This window comes from Condylura cristata, unplaced genomic scaffold (genome assembly GCF_000260355.1).
Source record: "Condylura cristata isolate star-nosed mole 26May11 unplaced genomic scaffold, ConCri1.0 scaffold00015, whole genome shotgun sequence".
Taxonomy (NCBI): Eukaryota; Metazoa; Chordata; class Mammalia; order Eulipotyphla; family Talpidae; genus Condylura; species Condylura cristata.
Window position 1 is genome coordinate 48,289,477 of NW_004567116.1, and position 21,141 is coordinate 48,310,617.

General features: G+C 39.6%; 1 protein-coding gene across 1 annotated transcript in view; it reads right to left on the reverse strand.

The window, feature by feature from the left end:
- The window catches only part of SYTL2 (synaptotagmin-like 2), a 109,128-nt gene extending 88,240 nt beyond the window's left edge, over window positions 1-20,888 (reverse strand). Inside the window, exon 1 of the mRNA XM_004683261.2 lies at window positions 20,792-20,888. The gene's annotated coding sequence lies outside the window, so the exon portion shown is untranslated. The remainder of the gene's footprint in view (window positions 1-20,791) is intronic.
- Window positions 20,889-21,141: the final 253 nt, after the last annotated feature.

Consider the following 21,141-nt stretch of genomic DNA (forward strand, 5'->3'; position numbering starts at 1 on the left):
AGACATTTTGCAGGGGTGGAGTGGGGAATGGGATCAAAAACGGGGAGGGGGGAGGGAAATGCACGGGATTATGGTAATGGCACATGGGTGACTTGGTGATGGGAAACCCGTGGGGATTACAATTGAGATGGAAAAAAAAATGTACAAAATGATGTAAAAATAAACTTTTGTGATAAAAAAAATAAACTATCTAAACAACTCTCACAGAAGCTTCCTCCACTCTTCTGCCTGTAAAATAATTTAAAAGACTGAGTTTTAAGATTTTTAAGTGAGATTTTTTAATCATCAGGAAAAATTATAGTAAGTCTTAATAGGTCCTAGAGAATTAAAGAGAGTAAGGATTTTAATTCTCAGGGGCTGGCAGAGCTAACAAGAGCTGAAATGTCCACAACCTGGATTTCTAGTTTATTTTTCTCCAAAGAAGCTATATACTAAGAGTCACGGGTCTCTTTAGTCCAAAAGTCAACAAAGGTAATTTCATTCATCTGTCTTTTGGTAGACTGTAGGTATTGCAATGCCTAGATCAAAAAGTACTTGTTGAATGAGTGCGAGTGTAAGAAAAATACCCCCCCAAGAAAGGAGTGACATAGACTCCCACACCCTGCTCTGCCCAAGGTTAGATCCCATTATGCTACATATGTAATGTGCTCAAAAAAAAAAAAAATCCGGCTCATAGAAGATTTACTTGTAACAAACAGAAGCTAGAAATAACCCTGATGTCTTTCAAGAGGTGAATAGTTAAACTGTGGTACATCCACTAAGATACTATTCAACAGTAAAGAATGAACTACAGATGCACAATTTGGATGACTGTCAATGGAATTACATTGAGTAAAAACATAATTTGCAGTACCCAAAGGCTACATACTGTATGGCCACGTTTATCTTACCTTCTTTTCGGTGGCAAAATCATACAACTGGTGAACAGATTAGTGATTGCTGGGGATTAGAGATAGCAGCAGGGGAAGTGAGAGGGATAAGAAGACGGCTATGAAAGAAAATTCAGAGGAACCATTGTAGAAAATAGAACTGATCAGTATCTTATGATTAGAAAAGTAGTAAAACTTAATAGACACAGGTGTACATGCACACATACACACACACACGAGTGCATATTAAGCTGGGGAAACCTGGATTGCATTAATATCAATATCCTTGTGATAATTGTACTCTAGTTGTATAAGACATTTTACCTATAAGGGAAACTTGATAAGTAAAAAGATCTCCCTGTTCTGCATGAGAATCTACAATTACCTCAAAATAAACTTTAATTCAAAAATATTTTGGAACAACCTCTGCTTGGCCACTATCAGCACCACCAACTTGAGTCCATGTGTGTGGGTGTATATAACACATATTCCTTTCCTAACCACCTACATATATCTCTCCCACTTCTAAACTCCAAATGCACCAATTGTTTTTTAATCACACAATCTAACTCCTGTACTTACTTTAAGAACAAATATTTTAGGACTCTTAATTCCTTGACTACAATAAAAGCTACTGAGACAGGCTTCATGCTTTTCACTTTTTTTTTTTTTTTTTTTGTAAAGATTTATTTAAGCAAACAGAACTGATACAGAACAGAGGTGCAGGGCTGGTGAGAGGATTCACCAGAGACAAAATGGGGAGAAGAACAGGCTGATAAATGAAGTATACTTCTGAGGAAATCAGTAACAGGAGACAGGATAGCAGACTCTGATGTGTCATGCGGATGGAACTTGCACTGAAGTGGCTACTGATAACTTACAGTATTGTGATCTAACCCGCTACACAACCAAGGAGGGCCACTTTTCACTTTTTTATAACTGTCAGTGCCTAGCACAATGGTGAAGCTATGGTACACCATAGAATAAAAGAATAGAAGATGTTTTAAAATAACTGAATTAAGGAATATATATTTTTTTCTACTCCTCATAGCAGAGCTAGATAAACTGGAAATTCACAATACCTTTGCTCCATTTTTTTCTCAACTTTAAACATGCAATAGGTCAGTAATACTTGTGCCCATCAGCCTTCTAGGCCTAAAGTGGGTTAAAGATCATCCCCACCTGAGCCTTCAGTAGTAGCAAGAGTATACATAGTTTTAGACAGAGAGCTCTACTAATTACATGCAGTTTGATCTTGAGCCAGTTAATTTTCCCAGAACTCCATTCTTCCATATGTAAAATGAAGGGTAATACTTCTTTCTGCAAGGTCATGATGTGAATGAGACATGGTGCAGCTTAGCTTAGTGCCAATCTAAGTAGATGCTCCATAAATATTTAATCCTTTCATAGACACTCCCAGTCACTAATACTTCCTTTGTTGTTTCAAATGGCAGCGAATTCTTAGTAAGTTTATCTTTTAAATAAATATGCAGTATTTTATTGACATAGAACCTTTCTTTACAGATCAAACTTTGTTTCCAGTGCTTCACAATGACAAAGGTAATGTGAACAAAATAATGGAGATACATGATGGAGTAAATGGGAAGAGGCCAACTTGAATAGAAGACAATACAGTAATTTATGGGTAGCAGTTAGAACATATATACTACAGATTCTTCTCCCAGAAAATTCACTATGAAGGAAGGTTTGACATGAATCTGTTCTCTTCTCCTGGGGTTTCATACAGTGGTCCTGTCTACAAGTAGCACAGACTTTGGGGGAAGATACCCAGTCTATTAATGTCAAAGAATTATGGGTTGATGGTACTGCAGAGGAGGGAGCACTCTGTTTATTTTCTCTGTTAAGGAAGTGTTTGTTTTCAGGGTAAGTCTACTACTTCCTTCTCAGGATTGGGAGTGCCTTAGTCCACTCTTACCCAGAGGGTGATAACTTTTCCCCTAAGTATACAGCTGTCTGAAAACATATTTACTCTTGATGTGTCACTGGGTCATGAGGAGATCTCTGAGAAATACTTTACACATGGGTGTCTCCAAGCCCAGGCAGTAGAGATATTACTAACCCATCAGGCAGGGATGGACAAACACTGAATATGGTTCCAAGGTTCAGGTCTTAAAAGAATACACTGACTTTGTTAGATGGTCAGTCAATAGCATTTTGAGCCCTGAATGAACATTTGACTTCTGCTAGAAACTGAGGAGAAATGATCCAAGAAAGAAATGGTCTCCCTTTATGAAGCTTGAGGTCTAATTGTGCATATTCATTTCTCTCTTATGTTTACTATAATAATTGTACATGCAACAACAGTACATTTTATCAAAGCAAAGGTCTTCAAAATGAAGAGATATCACTCCAAGCATATATTTATAACTAGAAGAGAATTGCACTTTCTAAGAAAGAAGATAAACACATTGGGTTAAAAAAAAAAATGTATGCCATAACCTAAAATTTCAGAAAAGAAAAATATGCTGTCCAGAAGTCTAAGTTTTTAAGGTTTTATTCTCTTATTAATACTTATTAAATCATTACTGTATACTGGACATTAAAGGAAGACATTACTTTAAAGGAATATGAAGAGTGGTGCATATATTTTCCCTCATTTACAAATGAGTAAATTTCAGCTTGGAAAGACTAAGGATATAAAGCCAGGATCATCTGAGTCAGAATCGGCATTCTGATTCCCACACAGAGCTAAGCTACTTTCTGCTTCCTTGCATGCTTGTTTCAGAAAGAAGGCAAGATTATTACTACTATTATTGCAATAAGAAGGAATATAATGTTGGCTCTTCCGATATTTGATTGACTACACACACACACACACACACATGAAAAAACAATCATTTTGACTCATAAAATGACTATTTCACTTGGCTAATGTAATAACCAGACACAGAATATGCCTTGCTGCAGCACAATCCCTGAATGTATGACTTTGGGCAAATCATTTATGGTGATAGTCTTCACTTGCTTCACTTCATCAAATAAAGAGGATGAACTAAAATTGTCTTTCAGTTCCTTTAAGACTCTATAATTATAAAAGAAGATGGGGAATAAGTGCCATTTGTTCAATAACAACTTATTGTCTATAATGCAAAATGTCTACTATGTGACAAATACTGTGCTTCTCTTTCATCCTAAATTCACTGAATTTCAAGGACATCTTCCTGTCTCCATCTGATCTCTGGACTCCCACATTTAAGAAATAAAGAACAGGGTCCTCCCTGGTGGCATAATGAGTTTAGTGCAGCACTGCAAAGCTACCATAGCTGCTTCCATGCAAGTTCGATCCCCAGCCTGGGAGGTGATCCACATGGAGCAGCAGACCTCTCCTGACCTGCCCACTGCTCACCTCAGCAGTGTACCTCCTCAATCTGCTTGTTCTGCTCCTTACTCTGTCTCTGGTGAATCCTCTCACCGTCCCTGCACCTCTGGTCTGTACTCTGGTTCTATATGCATAAATAAATAAATCTTTTAAAAAGAGAGAGAGAGAGTGAAAGATAAAGAATAAATGAGGATTCTTGCTCAACTACCATCCATGGAGACTGAGGTGTGCCTCAGTTCGGGGCAGCTCCTACCCTACCACAATTCCATAGCAGTAGAGAAACCCAAAAGACCTAGAAACCATTTTCAGGTGAACAAATGAAGTGGAGTGTGAGAGAAGACAGGGTTTGTGTAAACAAATGTGTATGATACTAAGCAGAATTTTCAATAAATATTCTGGTGCATAGTAACTTCAACAAAAAATATTCCACTCTTGTTAGATTTCACTTGCACCTCCTCTGGAAGACAAACATACAGCCTTTTAAACTTAAAAGAAAAGAAATCCAGAAAGGAAAAGACCTCAGCTTTTCTAGGTAGTGCACTTTAACATCTAGTCACAACCTTTGGGGTGATCAGGGATTAGGAAGAGACTTTTAAAGGAAATCCCAAATGTCAAGCCTGAAGTCACTGATTCAACAGAGGCCTGGTAAGGCTGGACTTATTCAACCTGTCAGTTTCCACATCTGCAAAATAAAGACTAGGAGAGATGACCTCGAGGCCTTTCTCATTCTAAAGGTTGATCAACCCTCTATCATCTAAGTTTTTACCATCTAATCTGTCACCTGTTCCCATTTTCACTGACTACTGTGGACACAGCAAACAGCTTATTTCCAGCATACCTACTATAGTTCTTCAAATACATACCTGAGGACTCTTAAGAGTGCCCACTTTACTCCCTCTTCTCTGGCCCACATCAAAGTCCCAAATGAAGTTGTGTGGTCAGCAAGATGTTGGGAGTAACTCACATGAGCTGGTCACATGCCTAAATTTTGACCTTACAAGGAAGTGACTACATCTACCAAATAGCTATTTGCTTTCTCAATTTTTTTTGAAACTGACAAATACCCATAAATCCCAGCTGCACTACTTAGGAATTCTAGAAGCAGCTATCAAAATACAAAAACTACAAGAGAAGGGATTAATTTTCTTGATGTTCTGACAGTCAGGATCAGACCCCACACACAGTATGTAATTAGTGAATTAGATACAACAGATTATTATGATCTATTTGAGTATGGACCAGTCAGTATCATAGGAAGCCAGATGAAAAAGTTCAGATTAGGTTATCCACTTCAGGGAGAGTAGTTGACGCTGTAGGAGATCAGATCTTTGATCAGAAGAAGACATAACCCACCAGGGAAACTTATGATATCACCTGCCTTTAGTGATTTTCAAATTAGGGGTAACCTGGGACCTATCAATAGGGCTCCCTCAAACTCTTCTGGTATAGCTCAGAATCAACTCTCCGATAGGGTATTAGAGACAAATGACAGTCAAATGCCTTTGCTGTTCTGTGTTCTAAGTCAGGGATGCTCATTTCTCATTTTAACTTTCTATTCATTGATAGAAACCATCTGTGAATGAAAATCCTATAAAATGTGGCACTCGAAGTAGCTTCAGTCAGATTATTATGATCTATTTGAGTATGGACCAGTCAGTATCATAGGAAGCCAGATGAAAAAGTTCAGATTAGGTTATCCACTTCAGGATTTTTGCCCTCTCAAACAAGTGCCTTTTTGGAAATAATAAGAGTAAAAATTATTTCACAAAAGGAATAAATCATAAAAGCAAAGCTCTCATAAAGCTCCCTTATTCTTCATTTTAGAGCTTTGATTAAATTTCTTCATTATTATGAAATATAAATATTTATAAGGAAGGAAGAAATCTGAGAACTGTAGTTAATCAAAGATGAGCAGTTTTCCTTTTATCTCTCCAAGGACTTTGAATTATAAACTTTTGTATGAGACATTTAGTGGTGAAATCTTCAACCACCTAAAATTTTAATAACACCCATGAAATGTAAACTGATATACTTCATAACTGATGGTTTATAAACCTTGAAAATCAAAGCCATGCTCCCCACACTTTCTGCCATGGAAACTGATCCATCTTTCATGGTTAAGCTCTCACAGCTGTCACATTATTTGGTTCTACAGAAATAAAAAATCCTATTGTTGAAAAAAGTTGGAGAATCTGTAGTTGGAATCTTGCAAGTAATTATACTTTTATATTGTTTGAGTCAATGTGCTCCCTCAATAGAAATATGAACCTTGCACACATGAATACAAATGGCACTGGACTGAAATCCTACACCGAAATCCTACACCATACACAAAAATCAACTTAAATGGATAAAAAGCTTCACTGTAAAACTTAAAATCATAAAACATACAGAGGAAAGCATAGGCAAAACACTCCATGACATAAATTTCAGAAATTTCTTTGTGGATTCATCCCCAGCAACAAGGAAAACAAGAGAATAGAAACAGCTGGACTACATCTAACTAAAAGGCTTCTGTACAGAGAAAGAGACAGTAACCACAATGAAGACACTACTAAATGGGAGGGAGTATTTGCACACCAGACATATGAGAGGAGACCGATATTTAAAAAATCAACAAAGAGCTCATACATCTAAGCAAAATCATAACAAATAACCCAATCCAAAAAATGAGCAGAAAAACTAAGTAGGCATTTCTCCAAACAAGATATGCCAACAAGCACATGAAAAAATGTTCATCATTACTTATCATCAGGGGAATAGAAATCAAAACCACAGTAAGATACCACCTCACACCACTGATAATGTCCCATGTTGAAAAAATAACAACAACAACAACAACAAAAAAAAACAGAAACAACAGGTGCTGAGGAGGGTGTAAAGAAAAAGGCACTCTCTTATATTGTTGGTGGAAGGGAGACTGGTCTAGATCCTAAAATATATTAAAAAATATATCTGCCATATGACCCAGAAACTTCATTCCTTAGTCTATCCCCAAAGAACATAAACACATTAGTTCCAAAGATAATGTATACTCCTATTTAACTGCAGCACTATTTATGATAGCCAAGATATTCAAGTAAACTAAATGACCAAAACCAGATTAAGATGTGGTGTATAGATACATATATATGTACACAGTGGAAATCTACTCAGTAATCAAAAACGACCAATTTTAAGAAAAAAAATTTAAAGAATAAATAAAAAGATAAATTCAGGTTATTTGCAGCAACTTGGACAGAGCTAGAGAGGATTATGCTAAGCAAGATAAGCCAAAAGGAGAAAGATAAACACCACATGGTTTCACTTATATGTGGATTATAGAGAAACCCAACAAAGGATCAGACAAAGACAAACTTTAAAACAAACCCTTGAAAGTTGACTGTAGGCCTGAGACATCCAGGAGGGGAGTGGGAAAGGCATACAAAGAGTGAGAGAGAACACAATGGACTACGGTGGAGGACTGGGATGTTTTGTATGTGAGATAGCTGCTCCACCTGAGGGGAGCAATCCTATACTGTCAAAAAATTAACAAGGATGTAAAGTAATGGTACATATTAAAAAATAAAAACTAAAGTGAAAAAAGAAAGTAGAATGTGATTCCCAGGGGTTACGAGTAGGCTGAGAGAGAAGGAATTATTATTTAATGGCTAGAGAGTTTCAATTTCACAAGAAGTTATACAGTTGAATAGTGGCAATGATCACACAACACTGGAACTGTGATGCTACTAAACAGAAAATGTTAAGATGATATTTTTATGTTAGGGGTTAACCAAAATTGCAAAAATTGGAACAAAATGCCTATGTTCTTATTTCTTTATTTGTCACAAGGAGGAGACCAAGTGGTTGCTCTTTTGGTATCCCAATTTACATTTCAGAATTGCTCCTGCTGTGTGACTTTGGGCAAGTAACTTACCTTTGATTACAGTTTCTTCATTGGTAAGATGTCTGTTAAAAAGTATTGAGTATACAAGGCCTCCCTTGTGGCGCAGTGGGTTAAAGCACAACACTAAGAAGCTAAAGCCACTTCAGCATGAGTTCAATCCCCTGCCCCGGAGGAGATCCACATGACGCAGCAGACTTCTCCTGACCCATCTGCTGTTCCCTTCAATAGTGTACTTCCTCAGTCTGCCTGTTCTGCTCCCCACTCTGTCTCTGGTGAATCCTTTCACCGCCCCTGAACCTCTGGCCTGTACCCCAGCCTATATGCATAAATGAATCTTTTTTTTTAAAAAAAGTATTAAGTATACAGACTCACACATATGAGTTTGTCTGCGTGAAGCATCTGGTTTAGCAGACTAAACACTGTATTTTATTTATTGTTATTATTATTACCCAGACTCTAAGTCTGATTTTCAGCAGCTTGTGTAAAATTGCATTGCACCAAGGGGAAACCATTTGCATTTTATACTCTGAGATGAATGAAATCCCCAGGTTTAACATCTGGTTTAAAAAAAATAATCGAACCTTCCCTTCCTCATCCAGAGCCCAGATCACTCTGTTTTAGGGGTAGCAAAATAGGTTCTTACACACAGAGACACATTCACTCAACAAACGTTAAAATGTTAGTAGTGTTGGGCTCTGTACAGGATGCTGGATTGATTTTCCCATGGTCAGCACTTCCCACAGCACTCTCTGAAGCCCAAGGCCCTGTGCTGATCATCTAAAAGAAGTGTTCTCTGAAAACACTTCCCAAGATCAATCCAACAAATCTATTCTCCTCCCTCCATAATTCTGCTTTCAATAAAACATTCCCTTTACTTTCAAACTTAATAAAACAGATTATTCCCACATAAGACTGCACAAAATCTGTCAAGAATGACATACTGAGGCACTAAACTTTTGAAACTGACAAAATGAAGAGCAGACCCTCCCCTCCCATCTTCCCAGCACATGGTTAAAAGAGGTGACTAGAGCCAGGAAGACTGTCCCAACAGGAGCTGCGGAGCACCCTGAAAAAGTAAGTGCCGCTTCTATCTCCTAACACTGTCTAGGGCCAGTTAGGCCCAAGAAATGAATGTCACAAAATGTCATGGTTTTTTTTTTTTTTTTTTTTTTGAGGCCCAGGTAAGATTTTACCCCTTTTGTAAAAGAACTGATGTGTTACCAGATTGATTACTTTTTCAAAGTTCAGAGTCAGACCTGGGTTTGACTCTTAGAGTTACCACTTAATAGCATTGTGACTCTGGCAAAAATTTAACTCTCCTAAGTTAAATTTTCTTATCTGTTTTATAAAATTCCTTAAAATTCCTATCTTTGAGAATCTTTGTGAAGATTAAAGGAAATGATTCATGTGAATCACCACAATAATGCAACAGAAACTCAACCTAATGGACACCCTACTCGCCCTCATATTCAGGAAGAAAAATATCCCAAGGAACTAAACTCCTGACTTAGTGGGATAGTGGGAATAGATCAAGGCAAATATTACCCCTAGTTTGTCTTTAACCTAGTTCTGATAATGATGCTGTAAGGATTTGCAATGTTATGATAAGTCCAACCAAGCCTTTTCCAACAGCTCTTTTTCACCCAACTTCTATGGTGGGCAATCACGAATGTTCAGTTTTATCCAGTAGAGAACTATTTTCATTCATATGCTATATACACAGTCTCAAGAACTTGGCTCCATTGTATGGACCAATAACCTCTTGAGTCATGAATATCTCTGAAATTTTGGTTAAAGAAAAAAAGATTGTTTCTACATTGTGGCATTTAATGGTGTGTTCAGGAGATTCCCAAGCCCCCAGTTTTGATGGTTCAGCCAGGGATACTCACAGGACAGCATATATTCATACTCACAATTGTGGTTTATTACAGAGTATAAAAACAAAGCAGTATAAACAAAGAAAAAGTTGCATAGAGTGAAATTTGGGGAAAACCAGTGAGTTACTAAGAATTCTCCACTAGGGGATTCACATAGGACACAAAGACTTGCAAACAAGATTCACACAAGGCTTTCAACATCATGTATGAAATGTCACCAACTAGGGAAGCTCCTTATAGATAAGGGGTCCTGAGTCTTAATTGAACTGGTTAGATACCCTCTGCTTGGCACATGCCCAAGTTTCAGACTCCCAGAAGGCAAACCAGTACTCAGTATAACCTAAGTTATTTGTACAATTTAGATTCAATGAATGACACATATCATTTAAAGTGTTGGGAACCCTTCTGATATCTATATTCTCACATACCAGTAAAGGACAAAACTTGTTAGTAGGCCCTTCTAAGGATAAGCAGTCCAGACATGCTCTGTTAATTCTTTTCTGCATTTTCTGAATTTCTATTTATAACTGATCATTGATTGCTCACTTTTTAAAGACAATCAGTGTATTGAAATTCTTTTTAAAAAGATAGCAAACATAACTGAGTGCTTCAAAATATATTCATCCATTCAGCACATTTATACTGTCTCAGTCTCCTGAGCCCCAAGCATTAAGGAAGTAATAAGTCTTCTCAGACAAACAGGGAAGAGAAGATAAATAAATAAACAATGATAACACAAGGTGGTATGCAATGAGGCCATAAAAGAGGAATAAGCTGAACACTGAGCCAGTTAGAAAAGGGAGACCAAACTGTGCTATGATAAACAAGGAAGAATTGTTTTATCTCTTCCTTGTTACATATAGAATTATCACATAGTCACAGTTGTAAAGACAAGCAGGATTCAAAAGTACCCCAGGCACAGCTAGATAAACAGAGGCTACTATAGAGAAAGGGGAATATGGGTTGGTTAGAAGATAGGGCTCACAAAAGAATATAACAGAAGATAAAAATGAGTAACAGAGGCCAGAAGCAGACCATCAAAGGTCTCTACTGTCAGAATAAGAGGGTTTTGTGCAGTGGGGGATGGGTAACCACCATAGCGTATTGGTTGTGTGCACGTGTTTTCCTTTTTTACTCATGCTATTTTAGCATGAAGTAAAGGAGTGATAACAAGCAGGATGACCCTGGTAAGTCTTTCTCAGTAGACCACACACAAGCCAAAGTAGCTCACAAGAAGAAAGGGTAAAATCTAACTGCCATTTGGGAACATTAGGAAGGAAATAGTAGCACTGCTCTTGAGAACATGCATGAATCAAAAATGATTGAGAATTCTTAAATTGAGTTAACTAGGGACTAGTGTACTGAATCAGGGATGTCTACAAGAGTAGCCAGACTAAAGGTATAAACTAAAGCATGGCAGAAAACTCAGGCCTTGTCTAGAACACCAATGGCAATAGAAGCCAGTTGCTTAGAAAAGAGATGGTGACTACAACGGTAACTACGAAACTTGCCTGCTTAGAGACTGGGCTCCAGCAATGGGAGTGGTTGAACTCAGGAGAGATTGAGAATGCAATGAGAAAGCACAGACTAAAATAGATGACACTGTACTTGTCAACTGAAAAGAGAAAGGTTGGAAAACCAGAACAGGAATATATCACAAAACTGGGGAAAGAATTTCAGAAAGGGAGCAGCCAGTTTCTACAAGCAGTAGAGGCAGACCAGAGCAGAGACAAGTGAATAAATCGAGTAACTGGCACATCACCCTTTGCCAATCAAAGGGAGGGATGGGCCGAAAACTGTGTGAGTCAAGGGCTCATGTCACTAAGAAAGGTGAGATGAAACTCTGGAGGCTCAAGGCAGGGGAATTGGTATAAAAAGGAGGCCCATCCTTCCAAACAGATGGTTGGGCGGGACAGTGTCTGAACAACAGTGGAACTAACAGGTGTAAGAGCAGATGCCTGCCCCTTCTCCCTCAGTGGGCAGAGATGGGGGAGACATTCAGGGGCATTAAGGGTGCACTTCACAATCCAAAAGGAAAGTTTCCTCACCAGCCATGGCAGATTCTGACAATGGAAAGAGGCCCTTCCAATACCTCATGGATTTCAATTATGGAAGCTCCTATTCCCAGTAAAAGACATACAAACAGAAAAACTTCCCTGTCTCAGGCAGATGGTTCATTTCCCTCCAGGTGACTGTTATTTCTCTGGAAGGAAAGAGAACCATTCCACTGGCAGAGTTTACCTGCTTGTTATCCAGCAGGTGGCTTATTTTTTAGTCCCCCTCATCCCCCGACATGCAGAACATTAGTAACAGGCATTTTAGAAGGGAGCCCACAGCTACACATTTCTTCTGCCTAGAACAAATGCAACTCAACTCTTAAATTTGGCAGAGAGGTGGCACCATCCATACACGCACATACCATGTTGTGAGACACCACATTCTGACTGAGACACCACATTCTGACTGACTCCCCTCTTATTAGCGTTATGATCAAAGTTACCTAACCTGTATATCTCTGTTTTCTCATGAGTAAAATGGGCTTAATAATGCCTATCTCAAAGTTGTGGTAAGGATTGGCACCTAGTAAGGTCTTCAGAACTTATAGGGATTATTATTTAATTTGAGCCAATATCATGAGATAAGTTAAGCTAATTATTTTCAAATCATCAGTAAGGAATGTGAGGTTCAGAGAAGAAAAGCCTGCCTAGTCTCCTCAATGAGATGGTCAGAGCCTGCTGCCTCTACCTCTTCAACATCAGGTCCTGCTAATTCATCCTGGTTCCTATTCCTCCCTCAAATCTCCTTTCAAGTGTCACCTCTCCCAGAAAGCCCTTGGCCCCTAATGTCCCTCTCTCTCCCACTTTCCCTCCTCCCTCCTCTAAGCTCACACCTATTAGCATTACAGTGCATAGTAATTAGAGACACTGTCTTCCCCAAGGACTCTTAGCCTAACACAATTTCTGGCACACAGTAAACAGAGTGAAAACTTACTAGGTATTTATTGAATAACTCTTGTCTTCAAATCTGATATTCCTTCCAACAGACCCTGCTGCCCTTTTATCAGGAAATGTTGGTTGTTTAATAATATTTTAAAGAGTAGCAACAAGTTTCACCTATGATCAACTAGTCATACTGTTCTTATACTAAATTAAACTAAGTTTAAACATTTGGTCATTGTGTGCACACAAACACACCCTTCAATGACTGGGCCATTCCCACCTATAGTCTGTCCATCTTGGTACTTTTTGGTTTCCAAGGCAAGAGACCAAACACAAATCTATGAAAGGATCATCTCAGTGAGCAGGACCCAAGGTTTGGCACAAGAAGGAGGACAGGTTAAGAAGTCTATTATTCCAAGGCCAGGTAAAGCCTACATATTGCTCCCTGTATCCCACACATCAATCAAACATGGCTTTCAGCTGCTGCATGATCAGAAAGCAGGTCTGGGGAAAGGTTACCTGAGGAAAAAAAGCAAACACATTCACCCCACCCTCCCTTCTCCAATACACCGAGCAAACAAGGGGACTGGTCACATCTGTCCTCAGCAGAATCTGGCCAGTGGAACCACCTGTACTCCATAGCCCTGACTCCTGGCCACTATCCAGTTCATCTGGGAAAGCCAGCCTCTCCTCTTCACTAGGTACCACTAGTAACCAAGACCAATCTCCCCAGGGCCTGTCCCTGAGGAAATCTGAGTGTATGTCAGATTTTCCCTCTGGTCTAGGCAAAGCAGACAACACTTAGGAAAACATAAACACAGACCTAGAAACACACAACACACTTGCACACTTGTATCTGGCCCTGACTGCTTGGGGAAAAGGGTCACCTGGCTTCTTGCAGCTTGCCCAGAGATGATAGTTTTGCCACTCAAGCCTCCTCCCCTCCCCCACCGCCCCCCAGCCCCAGGAAACTCACATTGTGTTAACCACAGCAGTGTATTCGAAACACAGGATAAATTCTAAAAGCAAACAAAAAATTCATACAAAAAAAAAAATTCTACAAAACATACTACCCAATTTCAACATGAACTGGGTGTCAGCTATCCCCAGAAACTACTCACTTCTGGGGATAGAAAGACAGGGCCTAAACATTCTTTCTGGGAGCAAATGGTAATCATTTTACCCAAAGCACAGCTTGTTTCTTTATTAAAAATTTGTAAATATGCTGGACTCCAAAGCAGGGTATATCTAACTCTGCAATAACTTTGCTCCACTGTGGCCTAATACATAAGTTAGAACATGGAGTCACTGTCTTTTAGCCTTCCTGTAGAAAACTTAAAACAGCTGTACCATCCTTTTAAGTACCTCTTATTAAAAAAAAAAAAAAAGTTTTTTCTTTTACCCATAAGTCTGAACAAGTGTGCCTTCAATCAACCACAAATCTATCTTTCATACTTTGGACAGTCCTATTCTCCTAAAGAAAATATGTACTTATTTCTTTCATAATATTGAGATACTTCCATTATGCAAAGGGCAAGTTTTTAGCCTGATTTCATCTTTGGGCTTCAATCCACCATATGAACACCACCTCTAGTCATGCTTTCTCTGCCCTAGGAACACACTCAGTGATTCACTGGTTCACTGAGTGAACAGACACTTCCTGCCTCCATACTGTGAACATCCCTCAAGCTCAGCCAGCTCCTACAGGCCATGGTTCCACCTTCTCTGTCACCTGTAACATCTCAAGCTGTGAATCTCACAATATGCTATAAGTTATTTCATAGAACACTGATCATATTGTATTAGAATGTATTATTTTGGAAGGATTACTTTACCATTTCTTCCCTTATTGTAGGAACTTTCCTGAATTATTTGTTTAAGCCCCAAAATCTGGTTGTCAACTTAGTGAGCAAATAAAAATCCACTAAAATAATGGATAAGTATTCTCAACCCCATTTTCTACAGGGGAGGAACTAAAGTATCTATAAAATTTAGTGACTTGATGAAGTACAGCTGGAAAATGGCAATGCTTTTAGTATAGAAATTCTCAAGAGCCAACAGAGAAAGATGAGGGGAAGGAAGGAGAGAGAAGGAATAAGAGAGAGGGGGAAAAGGAACCAATTTCATTGAACTGCTTCACTGCAAAAGACACACAATGTCAGGCACTTTAATATTTCATCATCTTACTTATTCCTTAGAGCCACTTTGTGAGAGGGAGAGATAATGAAGAGGTTTTTTCAGAGAGGAAATTGAGACTCAGACAGGTAACTTGTTTAATTACACAACTAGCAAGTGAATCCAAGGTCTAAAGTTTTAGATGCCAAAGCCAATATTATTGGCTTTCATAGGAAATATGGGCTTTCAGACTCCCACTTGCCTGTGGACACACAAACCAGAAACACCTTCTAGAGCCTTCCCCTACCGCCATGAGAGTCATTGCGCTTCACAGAATTCTGGCTTCTGACTTTCCACCAGTGACTACACCTGATAATCATCTGTTATTAAGTATCCGATGAAACAGTGTCTCTTGAGGTTCTAGCAAGAACATAGGGGCTACATTTTCAGGAAGGCAGTATGACGCTATTTCAAAAAAATTCAAGGGCACATACTATGAAAGTAAGTAAAGAGATGCCCTAGTGGATGGAGTGCAGTATATACAGATGTTGATTTGGGATATGTACATCTAAACCTATATAATGTTATAAACCAATGTTTCTTGTTTTTTATGAAAAGTGCCATATTTAAGAGATCTGAAAAGGGCAACTGATATAAAGAATCTCTCACTTTTTATAAATCTGCAACATATACAACAGGAAGACCAATTTTGTTTTTACTCAAGCTCTTCAGTATATTCCCTTTCATTTATCAAGTTGTGATAGATAACCCCAAAATAAAACACACATGGAGTCTTCTGAAGAAAAGAGGATGTGTCAGTTTTCTAGTTTCATTTCAGTTATTCTCATCTAAGTAGTACCACTTCTTAACTGCAGTAGCAGTATCTTTATGCTACCTCCTCAGACATGCACACTGAGAGAACATGGTTTTTTAAAGATTTACATCAAGGCCATCATTACTATCTCTATGGAAACAGACTTGTCCCAGGTTTTTGGGAAAGATTTATTGCTACAAGTAACTTTCTCTGTACTTCTATCAACTCACCTTCCCCAAAGCTACCATGTTCTCCCTCCCAACAATAAGAGGAGATTCCAGATGAATAGTGACCAATAAATGAAAGCAAAAGCTCAAGAGCCAACAGAGAAAGATGAGGTAAGGAAGGAGAAAGAAGGGAAGGGAAGGAAAAGTCTTCTCTTCTCAGGGGTAGGAAAAGTCTTCTCTTCTCAGGGGTAGGAAAAGTCTTCTCTTCTCAGGGGTAGAAGCCCTCTGGGTGACCAAGGTCTCATGTGTCCTGCATGTGTCCTTCTAAGTCAGCTAGAAGAGCCTCAGACATTCATCAGGAGCACTGAAACTTGAAGCCACTAAAATGGGAACATATTTTGACACCTGACTCATCAGATGGGATAATTACTACACTTCTTACTTAAGCTGATATAAATGGGAAATAACTTAGAATCACAGACTTTTATAACTAGGACTGGTTCAGCTCCCTTACTGTATAGATAAAGAAACCAAGAGTTCAGGGAGAGGTTATGACTAAATCTAGACTGCACAGCTTGTCTTTGGGGCAGGAGTAGAAGCCAAGCCACCAGCCTCCCTAAGCAGGGCCTCTCTTTCCCAGAGCGGCTGGGAGCCTGGTTCTACTGGAAGCAAGCCTGGGGACAGTGGTTGCTGGTACGGAGCCATGCCTCCTGGGTAGACCGCCTTTCAATTGCTCCCAAAGCTTCCTCCTTGTAAGCCTTGCTTATGGCAATGGGAGACAGTCCTTAGGAGCTCCAGGAGGCCTGGTGCTAAGGAAAAGCTTCCTGGCAGAGCAAGCCTGCTTTTATTCTGTGAAGTGGCTATTTTTTTGTCTTTTTTTCAGTTCAAGATTGTGATACGGATTAATGAAAAGTTAGCCTTTAAGGAATTCTATATTGTTGAAGGAAACATCCAGCAGGGATCCAATAGCGCATTAGAATTAAAGTCCCACAGCATGGAACCCAGGAGTTAGAGTCTACTATTTAACAAAGAATATTTTTGATCTTTCTGTGTTTAAACACACATACACACACTGCATGCAACTGAGGCAACAAGTTATAACACCTGAGGGTCCTCAGATTGACTCTATTGGGAGAAAGTAAAGTAAGTGTTATTACTCCCAATTTAATGGTAGGGAAAAGAGAGCCACAGAAACTACCTGTTTTCCTAAGGCACACAGTAAATAAAATGCTAGAGCAAAGGCCTCATTTATCTAAGTCTCTTTTCTCCACCTTGTGCAACTGAGTTTTAGAATTTTCTGACAAGTTATCTTTTTTGTGCATTTGAGATATTTCATTTGAGGTATTTCAACTTAAGTGGGTGTTAAGTAGCACATGCAGACTCTACAAATTCAGTAGTGGCCCAAGGCAGGGACTTTTCTCTGCTTGAAACTATATGACACAAGAATTATAGGGCAACCTTTGGGGTGCACAAATAGGATTAACGAGCATGATGTTTTTAATAACTTATAACTTATTTTCGATCTTCTTTTAAAAACAATCTGTGATGGCTTTAAGCACTAACAATAATCAAAAGTAAGCTGTGTATAAATTTGTTTTCTTTTAAAGTACCCATATAAAGAGAAAAATCTATATACTGAGATAATCATTAGTTATTTCTGACTAAAGATGTATTTATTTTATTATTATTATTAATGCTAATGTCTGTTTTACTTTTTTCTGCAATCAATATGTATAATTTTGGTAGTAAGAACAATAATGAGGAATCTAAAAAAGCTGAGTTCATAGAAGCAGAGAGTAGAATCTTGGTTTCCAGGAGTTGGAAGAAGGAAATAAATGGGGAAGATGTTGGTCAAGAGGTACAGACTTCCAATTATTAGATGAGTAACCTCTGAGAATCTAATATATAGCAAAGTGCCTATGGTTAACAAGATAGTGTTATATGCTTGGGAGTTCCTAGAAAATAAATCTCAAATGTTCTCACTATATAAAAAAATAAAATAAAACCACGGTGTTTATGTGAGGTCACAGATGTGTTAAGTATCATGTGGATACATATACAAATATATAATATAAATATTTATATATGTCAAATCACTATATACTTTAAACTTACATGTTATATGTGAATCATAGCTCAACAAAGCTGGAGTTGGGGTAAAAAACAAATTGTAAAGATTTTTTTTCTTATTTTGAAACATATTCATTCTTAAAAAAAAAAAAGAAAACAGGAAAAGGGGTTATCTTTACAAGAGGGTGGGAGGTGTTATTAGTGTGAGTTACCTAAAGGGAAAATGCAAACAATACTGTAAGTCCCAGCCCATAATCTTTGCCCTGCTCCATCTGGATACTCCCAGTCCCTAAAAATATAAAAATAGCCCAAGACACCATTTTGGGGGTAAATATTTTGGGGAAAAAAACTTTTATATGTTTTTAAACCAAATTCAACATTTGAAATAAAATGAAAAAAAAAAAAACCACATGAATACTTAAAGCAATTTTCAAGCTTGCTGGGGTTAATCTGAATTATATATTATATCCCAGCCCCCAGAAGTACCTGTTGGTCTTCTGTACTATTGTACTTTCTATGAAGAATTTTGGGAAGCCCTAAAGCAAATAGCATCATTTGACCCACACCCCCCACCCTTTCTCACAAAAATATTAAAATTCCTTTTGTTCACAACTTCACTCACACTATGTCAATTCTGTTTATTTTTCCAAGTCAATTTTCTTTATCCACTCTATCTTTGAAATTTTATAAAAACAAGGTAGCAGCATATATATGTGGATAGGAAAAATACACAAACCCACAGGGGCACAGTTCTCCCTAGTCCCCTTGCTTGAGGGGGAGAAATGCCTGACTTAGCTTCCTAGTTTGGGGGTGGAGGGGCCTTGATTGCCCCTGGGCTGTTCACATTTCTGCAGGACAGCAGCCCACTCTACACAAGGTGCTAATTCATTCATTTCACAAATGTTTATTGAATGAAGCCCGAGAAAGTCCTCTTAGGGGACAGTAGCATCATTCAGAAGCCAACGGTCAGGTTTAACGGATCAGATGTGGACAATCAATCTTTCATTAGTCCTCAAACTACCTCTAGGATAAAGCAAATAAGGCCCCTGCCCCACCAACTCATAGCAGATGGGTGGAGTACAGCAGGCAAGGAACAGTAATACTGTTTGAGAAAGGCTAAGGCAGTCTCTGATTCCCACCATAATTCCTGTACCACAGATGCCAGAACAGTTTTATAAGGCCTTGAACAGTGTCTGGTGCAAGTGAGAACTCAATAATGGTAGTTTATTTTTGTTGTTCCTATTTCAGTTTGCGCCTCTCACGGTACCCCAGAAAAATGGAAAGAACACAGGTTTTAGAATCAGTGAGGTTGAATTTGAATCCCACTTAGAGCACTTCCTAGCTGTGTCTAAAGGAAGCACCTTCCTGAGCTTCAGCTTCTCACTAGTAAAATGGGGTAAATGATAGTATACCACTCCTCCTGTGGCCTTGTGAGACTGAACATAATGAATGCAACAAGGAGTATCTGGCCCCTAAGTGCCCAGTAAAAGAGTCAATAATGCCACTGCTCTGAGCCCTTCCCCACTTCTCTTAATAGGTCCTGAAATTTGAATTCACTCAAGATACCATTTAAGGGTGCGGTGGGGTAGATGAATTTATTGGTATGGCAAAAGCAGAGGAGAGGAAACTGCTGGAGACTTCCCACAGAAAACCTGCAAAGTCCTAAGTTTTTCTCACCCACCCTCATTGTGACTGCTCTATCCAGCTGATAGCCACCCCCTGGCTTTCCTAGCAGGGGCCAGGAAATTGGACAGCAGTTTAAAACTTTGGGCAGTCTGTCTGTCTGCCCACACTAGACTGCACATCCCTATCAGGCTTCATGGCTCAGAAAGTTGACTTTGAGTCAGACTGTCCTTATCTACCCTTGTATCTCATCTAAGGCCCCAACCCTGAAGAATGCTGATCCCAAATCTGCATTGAATGAAAGTAGGTTTTTTTCATTGAGACAGGAAGTGGAGCTCTTCACAAGATTTATAAAGAGTGAAGGAAGAAAAGAGAAGAAGGAGGATGGAAGATGGGTGTGGAGGATAAGTGCAGAGAGACACACTTCCTACAGGCTCGTGCATTTTGCGCTGAAGCAGTTGGTTTTTACTTTAAAAGTCAAATAAAACTATGTGATTTATAACTCACCACCAGAAGAGATCCGGTTAGGAACAGAATTCCAAAACAAATCTTATTTTCCAAGTACAAATCATTACTCCCTGGGAACACTTCCTTCCCAATCCTTTAAAAAGGTCCCAAACTTCTACCTTACTTCACCTGAACAATGGGGGCGATTACTCTGCAGCCAGGTCCTGACAGCACCCAGCTCCAGGCCAGGGTCAGTCTTCAAAAGCCTCAGGAAACGTGACTGCCAGCAGAACCTGGCCTATCCAGGCACCTCAACTTCCAGGAGATTCAGCCCCGCCCCGCGACGGCACAGCTGACTCTTGACTAGAATACAAACTAGAGGGAGTTTGCTGGGAGCCAAAACTCAGTTCACGTTTCAGAACCCAACGATTAAAGAGCATCACTCACTTAACCCAGGAGAAAACAGAGACCCAGAAAGGACAAGAAAGTTGCCCAAAGTAACACAGAGAGTGGGTAAAGTGGTCAAGACAGGAGCCCGGCGTGCTTCTTTGAGCTGTAACCCGGCAGGCTCCCGCGTCCTTGCGCCAGTCGACCCAAGCCCGTGGTGGCAAACCCCGAGTCCCCAAGGGCGGCGCGCGTTATACCTTCCTTCCGACTGGGCGCCAAGCGTCTCCACTCCCCCAGCAGGGCGCTTGCACCTCGGCCGCGCTGGCTCGCACCGCCGTCCAGGTGTCGCCCAGCGGCTGTCAGTACCCGGCGCTTGCAGACTCCTCCCGGCGGGCGCGGCCGGGCGCGCAGGGGCCACGCCCAGGACGTGCCGGCCAATGGCACTGCGCGCGCGGCCCCCGCCCCGCCCGTCCCCGCTCTACCCCAAACTCACACCCACCCACTCTGCGCTGTGGGCTCCAGCCCTCTGCCCCATCCTTCTCCCACAGCTCACCACAGTCGTTTTGTTTTGTTTTGTTTTGTTTTCACCCCAGCCGTTTTTTTCTTT